The sequence below is a fragment of the Lampris incognitus genome, chromosome 17, assembly GCF_029633865.1.
Source record: "Lampris incognitus isolate fLamInc1 chromosome 17, fLamInc1.hap2, whole genome shotgun sequence".
In the NCBI taxonomy this organism is placed as follows: domain Eukaryota; kingdom Metazoa; phylum Chordata; class Actinopteri; order Lampriformes; family Lampridae; genus Lampris; species Lampris incognitus.
In genome coordinates this window covers 40,706,279-40,719,856 of record NC_079227.1, presented here as the reverse complement: position 1 = coordinate 40,719,856, position 13,578 = coordinate 40,706,279, and the positions used below count along the sequence as shown (strand labels likewise).

The window sequence follows — 13,578 nt, the reverse complement described above, 5'->3', positions numbered from 1 at the left end:
CAATCAGGGTGTGAGACAGTCCCCGACATAAAGCAGCGCTGCCAGCAGGTATTAACGGGCTCCAAGCCCCCATGTATGTAAGTCGGGTCTGGCTGTCTGTAGGAGCCTCGCTAGTTGAGCTGTTTGCTTATTAGACGGATGCAAGTCTCAGTCTTAAAGAGCGACGGTGGTCGTAAAGCTGTCCGTCAAGATGGTGTATGAGGATGGTTGTGAACACAGCGCACAACTATTGATCATCTATGACGTCAACAAAGGATTATTGATGAACCCGGAACAGGTTATTAACATCGTGTGGGTTGGGGCTGGAAGAAAAACAACATATGTGTCTAAAAGAATATAATGACATGTAGGGATGAGGTGGGGAAATGAGTAGTATTAGGCTGTACATACTTGTCGACAATGTTGAGTGTTAAGTACTGAGTAATAACAGTGGAAGAGCGTGTAGTATCTGTTTTAGGAGAAGTACAATTCTAGTGTTCCCTCCCATGGACGAGGCAAGTGTGGGGCTGACAGGAGCGAAGAGGTTGTCTTCCACTAACTTCAGAGGGTTTCTTGGCAGCCTTGCAGTGAGTTATTCAGTAAAGTGGGAGAAATGCAGCCTGCTGGAAACCTTGTTCTGAGCTTCAGGGAACTTATTTGTGTTTTAATTAAACCTGCTGAAGTGGGAGTAGGAGGATATAATGAAGCATGAGTATGCTGCATCTGAGTTCAGCATCTATGCAGTGAATGCGTGAAGGCGTCATCAGGAAACTGAGATTAGTTCTTAACAGACGCAGCTAATGGCGGTGTCTGAGCCAGAGATGTGGAAGCAGAGGCTTATCTTACAGCTGCTATGGGTCATTCTGTGACTTGTGTGCTGATTCTGAAAGAAACGTGTAGTTATACTCCTATAGTGCGTTGTGTAGCCGTGTCAAAGGGCAGTAGAGTGGACTTGGGCTGATAATGGTTTGCATTATAAAATGTGTTACGTCTCGCCGCTCCACACCCGCTCTGCAGTGTAACCTTGGCCAAGGCTCAACGTCTCCCCGCTCCACACCCGCTCTGCAGTGTAGGCGTACCCGGAGCTCTGCCAACTCCACCTGATGCCTGTTTCCTCGTTACCCCTCCACTCACCTGTTGGCAATCACCTCCCTATATCTGGCTGTGTCACTCTCAGCTTGTTGCCAGTTCGTGCCGTTCCCTGGGAGAGTACTTGTGCTTGTCCTGCTCATCGAAGTTTGTTTACTTACCTGGATCTTCCCTGGAGATTTCTCTGTTGGACCTTCCTCGTTGCTCCCCTTCCCCTGTGCGCTGCTTTCCGTTTACGAAGAGGATTTCTTCACTCCAGCGTTGCTGTGATTTTCCGTTCTCCTTTGGTATCCTCCTGTTTACCCCCCTCCTGCCTGGATTAAGGGCCGACTCCACTGTTCCCGGATTAAAGGGCGACTCCATGGTTCCCGGCTTAAAGGTGGACTTCGCGTTTCCTGGTGAAGGTGGACTTCCTGAGTTTCCTCTTCAATAAATTAGCCTGTTGGTCCCGCTATATTGTGCCTTCTGTGTTTGTGCTCTTGGGGTCGGGTGCAAACCCTAACAGTACGAACTGGCCATGACGACCCCAGCCAGCACAGACGGCACACCCACAGCCAATCCGGTGCAAGCAGCCCTAGTAAAACAAATTCAGATTACCAACGCCCATTCCCAGCAATTACAAGAGGCTTCGGTTGCTGTGCAGGGTCTCCAGTCTCAAGTTCAACCCCTGCAAGCTTCTGTGGAAGCTTTAGCTGTCCAGCAGGCGGCGATGGCGAGTCAGCAGGCAGAGATCATGCAACAACTGCAGACCATTTCAGCAGCTCTTGCCAACCAGCAGCTGAACCAGCCTGTACCGCCAGCAAGTGCGCCCCCTGTGGCCGCCGCTCCAGTAGATCCTCCGGTTCCTGTTTATTTACCCCGTGGAACCATCATTACCAGTCCACGCCCATTTGACGGTAACTTTGAAACTTGCTCTACCTTCATTATGCAGTGTGAGCTTGTTTTCACACACCAGCCCACCGTGTTCTCCAGTGATGCTGTTAAGATCGCTTACGTGACCAACCTGCTCAGTGGTCGAGCAGCGCAGTGGGCTACGTCTTCTTAGTCCATGGGGGCCAGCTACTGTAACTCTTATAGAGACTTTGTCGCAGAGCTACGTAAGGTTTTCCACCATCCGGTAAGCGGTCGGGATACTGACTCACGACTGAATAACATCCAGCAGGGCGGCGCCAGTGTCACAGATTACTCCGTCGACTTCCGCCTGGCTGCCGCTGAGAGCGGATGGAATGACCAGGCCCTGCGTGCCACTTTTCGTAGAGGATTGAGCGAGGCGGTGAAGGATCAACTTGCTACCCGAGAAGAACCCTCATCTCTGGATGACCTCATTGCTCTCGCTATCCGCATTGATGGACGTATCCGGGAGAGAAAGCGTGAGAAGGCCTTACGTGGAACTTCCTTCAATCCCAGAACTACCTCTGCGTCAGACCGAACTGCTGTTCCCGTTTCCCCGGCCAATCCCTCCTCTGACTCTTTCGCGACAACGCCACCTGGGGATGTAGAAGAGCGGATGGAGGTAGGACGTGCTAGACTTACTCCTGCTGAACGGGAGAGCCGATTCAAGGCAGGTCTTTGCCTGTACTGTGGTCTTAAGGGGCACCGACTCCGCGACTGTCCCTCACGGCCAAAAGATTAGGCTTACCAGGACCAAGGGAGATCCTAGTAAGCCGCCTTTCCTTCTCCCGTGGGTCCGAATCTCGCGGCCATCTTGTTCCTATTGCTTTAGTCTGGGCGGGCCAGAGACTTTCCCTTGGAGCCCTGATTGATTCCGGAGCAGATGAGAGTTTTATGGACCTTGACTTTGCCTCGCAGGCAGACATTCCCCTTGAGTCTCTTGGGACCCCCATTGATGCGTTTGCCTTGGATGACCGGAGATTAGCCTGTATCACACAGCGGACCGTCCCCGTTACTCTCACCGTTGCAGGTAACCACACAGAGACAATGCAATTTTACATCATACGTTCCCCGCTTAATCCAGTTATCTTGGGACGCCCCTGGCTCAGACACCATGAACCCCACATCTCTTGGTCCACAGGCACAGTCCTTGGATGGGGCTCTACTTGCCATGCCCAATGCCTTCGTGCAGCTCCTAGTGCTACGCCTTTGAGCTCGCCTACTCCCCTGCCTCCTGATCTCTCCTCCGTGCCCCCTGTGTATCATGACCTTGGTGAGGTATTTAGCAAGACCCGTGCTAAGTCACTCCCGCCTCACCGCCCGTATGATTGCGCCATTGATCTCCGTCCTGGGGCTACTCTTCCCAGTAGCCGCCTCTACAACTTGTCACTCCCTGAGAAGGCGGCCATGGATGAGTACATCACCGAGTCCCTTGCTGCAGGTCTCATCAAGCCCTCGTCTTCCTCTGTTGCTGCAGGGTTCTTTTTTGTGAAGAAGAAGGACGGGGGACTTCGACCTTGTATTGACTACCGGCAACTGAACGCAATCACCATTAAGAACAAGTACCCGCTTCCACTTATGAGTTCGACTTTTGAGCCTCTCTCACAGGCGACCATCTTCACCAAGCTAGACCTGAGGAGCGCTTACCACCTCGTGCGAATCAGGGAAGGCGATGAGTGGAAGACCGCCTTCAAAACACCCCGAGGCCACTATGAGTACTTGGTGATGCCGTTCGGACTCACAAACGCACCAGCAGTGTTTCAGGCGTTTATGAACGACGTACTCCGTGACATGTTGGATGTGTTTGTCGTCGTTTACCTGGACGACATCCTCATTTTCTCCCAGTCTCTTGAGGAACACGTCCAGCATGTTCGCAGGGTACTGGAGCGCCTCCTCCAGAACCAACTCTACGTCAAGGCGGAGAAGTGCCTGTTTCACTCCCCCTCTGTGGATTACTTGGGATTCATCGTAGAGAAGGGACGGACCAGAGCAGATCCCCGCAAGGTCCAGACAGTGGTGGACTGGCCGGAACCTACCAACCGTAAGGAGCTGCAGAGTTTTCTAGGGTTCGCAAATTTCTACCGGAGATTCATTCGCAACTACAGCCAGCTGGCAGAACCGCTTACTGCGTTGACCTCCCCAGCCAAACCCTTCATCTGGTCTCCTGCTGCCAGCTCTGCTTTCCAAGTCCTCAAGACAAGGTTCACCTCGGCCCCAGTGCTGCTCCATCCTGACCCCAAGAGACAATTCGTGGTAGAGGTTGATGCCTCGGATTCAGGCGTAGGGGGGGTGCTCTCCCAGCGGTCGGCTGAGGACCAGAAACTCCATCCTTGCGCCTTTTTCTCCCGCCGATTTCTGCCGGCCGAGCAGAATTATGACGTTGGAAACCGGGAGTTACTGGCTGTAGTGGCTGCTCTGGAGGAATGGCGCCACTGGCTCGAGGGCGCTGAGCACCCGTTTCTCATCTGGACGGACCACAAGAACTTGACTCACCTGAGGGCAGCCAAACGTCTCAACAGTCGTCAGGCTCGGTGGGCTGGCTTCCTTAGTCGTTTCAACTATGTTCTGACTTACCGTCCTGGGACACGCAACGTAAAGGCTGACATCCTGTCTCGGCTACACCCGAAGGAAGGCGCGTTTGAAGAGCCTGAACCCATCCTCCCTGCGGCTAGAGTGGTCGGTGTGGTCACTTTTGGTCTTGAGTCGGCTGTTCGCACTGCCCAACGTGCTCAACCCGCTCCGAGTAACGTGCCACCCCGTCGCCTCTTCGTCCCAGATGCTGTTCGGTCTCGAGTTCTTCAGTGGGGTCATAGCAGTCGTTTCTCCTGTCACCCAGGAGTTAGTCGTACCCAGTCGTTCATCGCTCGGCGCTTCTGGTGGCCAACTATGCGGGAGGATGTCAAGAGCTTTGTAGCGGCCTGCACTGTTTGCGCCCGCAGCAAGGCCTCTCACCAGGCGCCATCTGGTCTGTTGCAGCCACTCCCTATTCCTAGCCGCCCCTGGTCTCACGTGGCTTTGGATTTCGTTTCCGGACTACCACCTTCTCGGGGAAACACTGTGGTTCTCACCGTCATAGACCGTTTCAGCAAGGGCGTCCATCTGATAGCCCTTCCCAAACTTCCTTCGGCTGCTGAGACCGCGGACCTCTTGATGCAACATGTCTTCCGGCTTCATGGCCTGCCATCAGATGTAGTCTCCGATAGAGGTCCTCAGTTCACCTCACAAGTGTGGCGTGCATTTTGTAAAGGCATCGGAGCCACAGTAAGTCTGTCTTCGGGCTACCACCCCCAAACAAATGGTCAGACCGAGAGGGCAAACCAGAGCATGGAGACAGCGTTGCGTTGTGTATGTAACAGCAAGCCCTCCACCTGGAGTGACTACCTACCGTGGGTAGAGTACGCCACCAATTCCCTGGTCAGCTCTGCATCTGGACTTTCTCCATTCGAGGCATCCCTGGGGTATCAACCTCCCCTGTTCGACCCACAGCAGGATGAAGTGGCCGTTCCCTCCGTACAGCTCCACTTGCGACGCTGTCAGCGTGTCTGGAGGACCATCCGGACAGCACTGCTCAAGGCTGGGGAGCGCGCTCGCAGAGGGGCTGACCGGCGACGTACCCCTGCGCCGGAGTACAAGAAGGGACAGAGGGTCTGGCTGTCCACGAAGGACGTTCCCCTCCAGACAACCGACAAGAAACTCTCGCCCCGCTTCATTGGTCCTTTTGAAGTCCAGAAAGTCCTGAGCCCGGCAGCTGTTCGGCTGAAGCTGCCTTCCTCCATGCACATTCATCCTGTCTTCCACGTCTCTCAAGTTAAACCCGTCTCCAGCAGTCCTCTTATGCCCCCGGTTCCTGAGCCTCCGCCTCCGGAATTTGTAGATGGTCATCCTCAATGGAGGGTCCGCCGGCTGCTTAAAGTCCGGCGCTGCGGCCGCGGGTTCCAGTATCTCGCGGACTGGGCAGGTTATGGACCTGAGGAGCGCAGTTGGATTTCGCGGAAGCTCATTATGGATCCCTCTCTCCTCGCCGACTTCTACCGTGCCCACCCGGGGGCGCCAGGTCAGTCGCCAGGTGGCTCCCGTAGAGGGGGGGGTACTGTTACGTCTCGCCGCTCCACACCCGCTCTGCAGTGTAACCTTGGCCAAGGCTCAACGTCTCCCCGCTCCACACCCGCTCTGCAGTGTAGGCGTACCCGGAGCTCTGCCAACTCCACCTGATGCCTGTTTCCTCGTTACCCCTCCACTCACCTGTTGGCAATCACCTCCCTATATCTGGCTGTGTCACTCTCAGCTTGTTGCCAGTTCGTGCCGTTCCCTGGGAGAGTACTTGTGCTTGTCCTGCTCATCGAAGTTTGTTTACTTACCTGGATCTTCCCTGGAGATTTCTCTGTTGGACCTTCCTCGTTGCTCCCCTTCCCCTGTGCGCTGCTTTCCGTTTACGAAGAGGATTTCTTCACTCCAGCGTTGCTGTGATTTTCCGTTCTCCTTTGGTATCCTCCTGTTTACCCCCCTCCTGCCTGGATTAAGGGCCGACTCCACTGTTCCCGGATTAAAGGGCGACTCCATGGTTCCCGGCTTAAAGGTGGACTTCGCGTTTCCTGGTGAAGGTGGACTTCCTGAGTTTCCTCTTCAATAAATTAGCCTGTTGGTCCCGCTATATTGTGCCTTCTGTGTTTGTGCTCTTGGGGTCGGGTGCAAACCCTAACAAAATGTCCTTTACTGAAGGGTGCTCACAAGAGTACATAGCTGCTAGCTGCAAAGCTTCAGTTTGATCACACTGACAGGCTACAAGTAGTTTGGATATATAATTTTAGCGCGTTTCATGATTTTGCAGCATAGCGCCACCTAGTGGCCAATTAACAGTAAATAATGCACAGACCCTCAGGGCGTCATGATTTATTGGTGGACCAAGTTTCGTGTTAATCGGAGATGCTGTGAACAAGATCCGCCACCTTGAACCAATAGCATAGCTGCTGCTAAAGAGCTGCATGTTGTCCCTTATACTTTAAACGCTTATAACACAAAAACCGTCGCTGATAAACATCTGAACACATTCACACATCATGCTGGTGGTGTCACGTGTCCTGTCAGATATTTTGGAATAGTTTGATCAAATATGTTTGAAAATAAAAAATATTAGGTATATTGTACACTGTACAGGCATATATTGTACATTGGTATGGATGCATGTTTTGATCGATTAGAATGACCTTAGACCCCCTTGACATGTTCATTCTCCAGAATGTCTGTGGCGGTTTTGGTAGCAATTGAATGAATCTGTGCAGAAATGTTTATGTTTTATGATTTTTCATATTTTGAAAAATATAGAGTGACGGACTTCTGAATTGACCATATGTTGCAGTGCAGCAAAGTGTTGGGATCACTTACTGGATCTGCTCACAACATCTCAGTTCTGTAGGATGTGCAGGGGATTTGGGGGACATTTTGGGGCATTTTTGAAGTTTCGCAGGTGAAATTTAAATTTTTGTCATAAGCCACGCCCACTTTTAAAGTCATGACCAAATTGCAAGTATCAACTCCAGTAGGATCCTAGATTGTGCACCCCAAATGTCATCCAAATCCATGGTGCCAATTATGAGATATAAACTTCTCCAATTTATAGCGCCCCCTATGGGACGGTTAGGATATTTTGACAATACGTGACATACATCTAAAATTTCAAGTTGATATGTCAATGCATTGATGAGTTATGGCACCGTCATGGAAAATCACCGTTTTTCAGTCAAGGTTCATTGATCTGTCAAATCAAAACCGAGCAACGGATCAAAATTCTTTCGATAACCTTTTGCCTTGAGTGACTGTAGATGATGTGTGCCACGTTTCGTGTAAATCGATCACACGGCCTAGGAGGAGATCGAACAAGTAGTTTTGGCTATTGTCGCAAACGCCTTGACCTTCAAAATAGCACCACCAACTGGTTGACATGTGTCATTTTTTGGATCTGGGGTAAGTGCGAAATTCTGTACCAGGCCTCCAAAGGATTTTGTAGAATCTGTTACGGTGTAGGCTGCAGTACCACTTTTACCAACGGAAAAATATAAAATAAAATAAAAAACTGAGCAGAAACAATAGGGGTCCCCAGCCCCTGGGGCTTGGACCCCTAATAAATGGTAACAACATAATACAAACAAAGAACAGACACACAACAAAACAGAAGGGGAGTACACGTGTACACATGTAAAGTAACAGACGGCTGTCAGGACACAAGTGTGGTAGTAGGTCAGCAGCTCGTTACTTGTGTTGTTGTTTCAAGGCTGAGAGGTTTAAGGAAAGACTCACTTCTTGGAGACAAGCAGGGATCTTAGGTAGTGATTTACACAACTCCTCTTTGTGAGTACACATGTTGCATCTACAGTAACACAATTAATCAGATGTTGAAGAGCACATCTTCTGGATGAAGACAGCACCAGGTCACGTGTCTCATGTTAAAGGAGGGACAGAGTCACGAGACTCCACACCAGTCCCACACTTATGGGACATTTCACCATCACACAATAAGTGTGAGCGTGTTTGTGTGTTTTGTTACCAGAATCAACGGAATCTAGAACTTCCAGACCTCCTTCTGCTTCACTGCTGGACAGGACACATGTTTTAAGCTGGTGTGGTTTATTATTCTTCTTAAATGACATTTAAGAAAGTTCTATTTGCTTCTGTGGCGGTAGAACCATAAACCAATAGAGACACAGATGGACCCACAAAGCGAGACAGGCCCTCTGCTTTGGAGAGGAGAACTCCTCCTAAAATAGATAAACCCCTTCCAAGACCAATCCTGAAGACAGACTTGGTCTTTTTAATCTGTTGGAGAAATGGAGATGTTGTCTAGCTGTAAGATGTGTAGTTGTATATATTCCCAAATACTTAACGGACTCTTTTACCGGATGTTTCCAACTACACAATCGCTACAATCACGCACAGACAACATTCCACATGTGCACACATTTAGTCGCAGGTCCGAGGCCCTGGAACATTGGTTACCTGAGGTAACAGAGTTCCTCACGTGCTTCTTGTCCTTCAAAACAAAGTGGTGTCGTCTGCCAGTTGTGAGATTTTTAACTCTCCACCAAAACCCGACATTCCTTCCAAACGTCCATCATTCACGATATTACCTGATAAGAATTCAGCCCCTCAAATAAATAAGGGAGGAGGAACAGGGCAGCCTTGGCGGAGCCCTCCGTTCATCTGGACTCTTTTACAGCTGTTAAAGTTCATCATAACAGAACTATTCATATCTTTGTAAAACATATTGACAATGCCAACAAAGTTATTCCCAAAGCCCAACGCCTCGACGGACTGTAACAGAACCGTGAGTTCAATCACGTCAAAGGCCTCATAGAAGTCTAGGAACAAAATAAGTGCTTCAGAATTTACTGCATCTGCATCATCCAGCAGATCTAGGATGAGTCTCATGTTACAGTAACGTGCCGGGTTTTCATGAGTCCTGTTTGAGGTCCGGCTATAACAGAGTCTAGTCCTCAATGCGGAGGGCTGGACTGAGGCGACTCACCGCAGAAGAGCCGTTTAACATGCTTCATTTCAGCTCTGCTAGTCACTGCCGTAAATCAGTTTATGGTAACTGCTCTGGGGGCCGCTGTCGTAATAATGTAAACTAACCTACGACACATCAGTACAACCCCCAAGGTTGGACTACCCCGGGATTCCAACCCACGACCTTTCTGCTGGGGGACGACCTCGCTAACCACTGTGCCACCATGTGGCCCCAAACATTATATACTCTCAGGATTAGCAATTCTACACATTTGACATTGATTCAAAAAGTTAATTTCAAGTCCTGATGATGATGACGATGATGATGATGATGATGATAACAAAATAATTCTTTACCAGCTGAGCCCAGTGTGAGACTGACTTCAGTGACGCCCCCTAGTGGCCGACATCCGGCCATGCTGATGTGCAGTGTCTACAACTTCTACCCCAAATACATCAGTGTCACCTGGTTGAGAGACGGACAGCCGGTGACCTCTGACGTCACTTCCACCTATGAGCTGGCAAATGGTGATTGGTACTACCAGATCCACTCCCACCTGGAGTACACGCCCAGGTCAGAACACTTAGACTCAGTACCGAATGGACCGGTCCAAATACATACACAACACTTTAACACTACACACTCGCGCGCGCACACACACACACACACACACACACACATAATGACTGGACAACAAAGAACAAAGTGATGGTTTAAGGTGGAACGTGTCTCCTCAGTGTCTGCTCTGTAGACACCAGCTGTATGTTTAAGGTGGGATGCGTGGCTCTTTACAGGTGAGATCCCAGATGGACGACAGAGTATTTATTGTGTATTAATACCGTGTTTTAAACTGGGCTGATGTTTAGTATCAGACTCGACTAGTTTCTGTGCAGACAGACAGGAAAGTACAAACTTACCTCATCCAATCACATCACGTCTTATTTATTGTTCATATGTTGTTTATTTCCTGTGTGTTTTCTTCTTCTTCACTTATTTCATCTCAGGTCTGGAGAGAAGATCACCTGCATGGTGGAACACGCCAGTTTCCCCTCTCCTAAGAAAGTGGACTGGAGTGAGTATCTATGTGTGTCTCTGTCCATGGATAGGTGATGAAGACATAAAGAGAGACAGGTCAACATGCAGATGTGTCTATAGATAGAGACATGTGTCTGTCTCTCCAGATCCCTCCATGCCACAATCAGACAGAAACAAGATCGCCATCGGAGCGTCAGGTCTGCTTCTGGGTTTGATTTGGTCTTTGGCAGGTCTGATCTACTACAAGAGGAAGGCCAGAGGTCAGTAACACTAGATCAGTCCAGACCAGGTTTACACTGGTTCACATCAGTCCACATATACACACTACACTATAATACCACTACATATACACACTACACTATAATATCGCTACATATACACACTACACTATAATACCACTACATATACACACTACACTATAATATCGCTACATATACACACTACACTATAATACCACTACATATACACACTACACTATAATATCGCTACATATACACAGTATACTAAAATACAAATACATATACGCAGTACACTACATCACTACATTATAATACAAACACATATAAATAGTACACTCTATATCACTACACTATATCAGTACATATAGACCATACACTATACATAGACAGTACACTATACATATAGACAGTACACTATACATATCAGTACTTATAGACAGTACACTGTACATAATAGTACATATAGACAGTACACTATGCATATAGACAGTATACTATACATATCAGTGCACATGTACAGTACACTGTACACATTAGTACTTATAGATAGTTGAAGAAACAATAGTTAAGTTGGGTGTCATCAGTACTTGAAGTGGGCCAGACTTGTTTGGTTGTATTTCAGTCTCTTCACTCTTCACCACTTTTCTTATCGTTGGTCTTTTTTAACAGGGCGTGTTCTGGTTCCAACCAGCTGAAGCAGGAAGTGACGCTTCTTCCTCGTTGGTTTTTCTGGTGGCAGTTCAGTGTGTGTTGCTTTCACCTGAAGGTTTTCTCCCAGGTTGTCAGTGCTGCCCCCTGCTGGATCTCATTGCCTCCTGCTCGTATTCTTACTAATGCTCTACAGATTCTGATGTGACCCAATGCTTCACCTCCTGTAACACAACTTTGTATCAAAATCAACCGACAACATTCCCCTGACCTATATTACAGGGAAATCATTTTAATGCTCCTTTTTAAATCACCAGTCGTCTTTGGCTGTTTCTCCAATTCAAATTGTTCTTTCTAAAATAAACCACCACAAACATTCTGTTGTGTTTTGTTTTAGCTTCAGTGAACATGTGGCTTTTTGTTTTTTTAGGAAAGGTCAGAGCTCAAATTCAGATTCATATTTCTGTTTTTCAACATTAATGGTTTCCAATGTACGTCACCAACATACTAAGTGTCATGCTAGTAGCAGGAACTGAGGACCAGGATGCAGACAGCGGAGACAGACTGGGCTAGAACAATGTTCTAATAAGGCAAACAGACTTACAAAACAGCCATGTAGATTCAGGCAGCAAGGAAGACTTGAGACGAGAGGTGCAGCATCCGGCCACCAAAGGTTAAACACAACCATCCGACAAAGAGTCGGGGCAACCCAGGGGAATATACCTGCTGGGCAGCCAATCAGGTAAACGGGGCGCAGGTGAGCAGGGCAGGGTAGGAACAGAAATGCTAGTCAGGGAATGGGGCGCTTTGATGACCCAGACCACACAACCATGACAGGACCCCCCCCCCCCTCCTTCAGTGGACGGATTCCAGACGTCCCAAACAAACGGAGCAGGAGCCCCAAGCAGGGTGGGCGGAGGGGGTCTGGGGTAGGGCTTCAGGACCAAGTGATCTGGGAGTGGATGAATGGGGCCAGAGATCTTAGGCAGATGGCCCGAGGGCTGGACCGATGGACACAACTGATCTGGAGGGCGACCAGAATGCAGGACAGAAGGGAGCAGCCCCAGCAGATGAACAGGTGGATGACCTGGAGGCCTGTGATGTGGATTGGTCAGCTGCTCGGGAGCTCGGCGACGTAGACAGGGCAGAGGCGGGACCGCTCAGGGAACTTGCTTCGGAGGCGCAGGGCTGCTCGGGGTACCGTCGTCAAAGGCGGATAAAGATCAGGGCAATCGCCGGCAAAGACAGGTGGTCAGCAGAGGCAGCCGACGGCTCGGGAACAGACTGGTCGTCGGCAGGGAGAGGCCGACCACTCTGGAACCGGAAAGGTCTCCATAGCGTGGTGCTGGGTAGTGGAGACTCTGCACTGAAAAAAGTAATTTGTTGGTTTAACCTAGTCAAATTAGAGTAATCCATCACACAAACTATTTGACATTGGCTCAACCTAAAAAAACACTCAGTCTAACTTAATCTTTTTAAATCCAAGCAAACTTCTATTTTAACTTCAGGCAAGCTAATTACTTTAACTTGAGCCAATTGAAAAAAAACAGATTGCCTTCATTATCTCAATGTAAATAATCCATTCTGTTCAACCTGAAATATTTACTCTATTCAATTGATTTTTATAGGTTAAAAGGTTAGAGAAATCTGATTATTTTTAATTACCTCAATTTAAAAAAAATAGCTAATATTAGATTCAAAAAATATATTGTGACGTGGTTAAATAATGGACTTCTTAGACACCTTGTCAGAGTTAACAAGTAAGCTTTTAATGACCGCAAATCAAGCAAATCAGAACAGACACAAGTTTGTATGGATCTTAGCTCCGCCCCTTTTCTCGGCCATCGAAGCGACCCTATCTATTTGCCTACTCTTTACCCTCTTGGTGGGAAGTAGCATGTTATCTAATCTAGCTTCTCTCATAACGTCCCCATCACCTTCCACCACATCACCGCTCTCTGTAACAGATATGTCCGTTTTTAACATGGTCCATATCCCACAACATAACCAAAACATCGACAGCTCAGTTGCATTGTGGGTAATATGTGAATGAACCTCGGAGCAGAAACACTAGTGGAATTCGCCTCAATATTGTTTTAGATTAACTCATTTTTTTAAAAATGAGTTAATTTGCCATTACTTATAAATTCTAAGCTGTAATTAAAACATGATTGATAAATGACCGAGATCACACAG

At 48.6% G+C, this 13,578-nt stretch overlaps 1 pseudogene; it reads left to right on the top strand.

Annotated features, from left to right (window-relative positions):
• Positions 1-11,693, top strand: part of LOC130127229 (H-2 class II histocompatibility antigen, E-S beta chain-like) — a 17,214-nt pseudogene extending 5,521 nt beyond the window's left edge.
• The last annotated feature ends 1,885 nt before the right edge of the window (positions 11,694-13,578 follow it).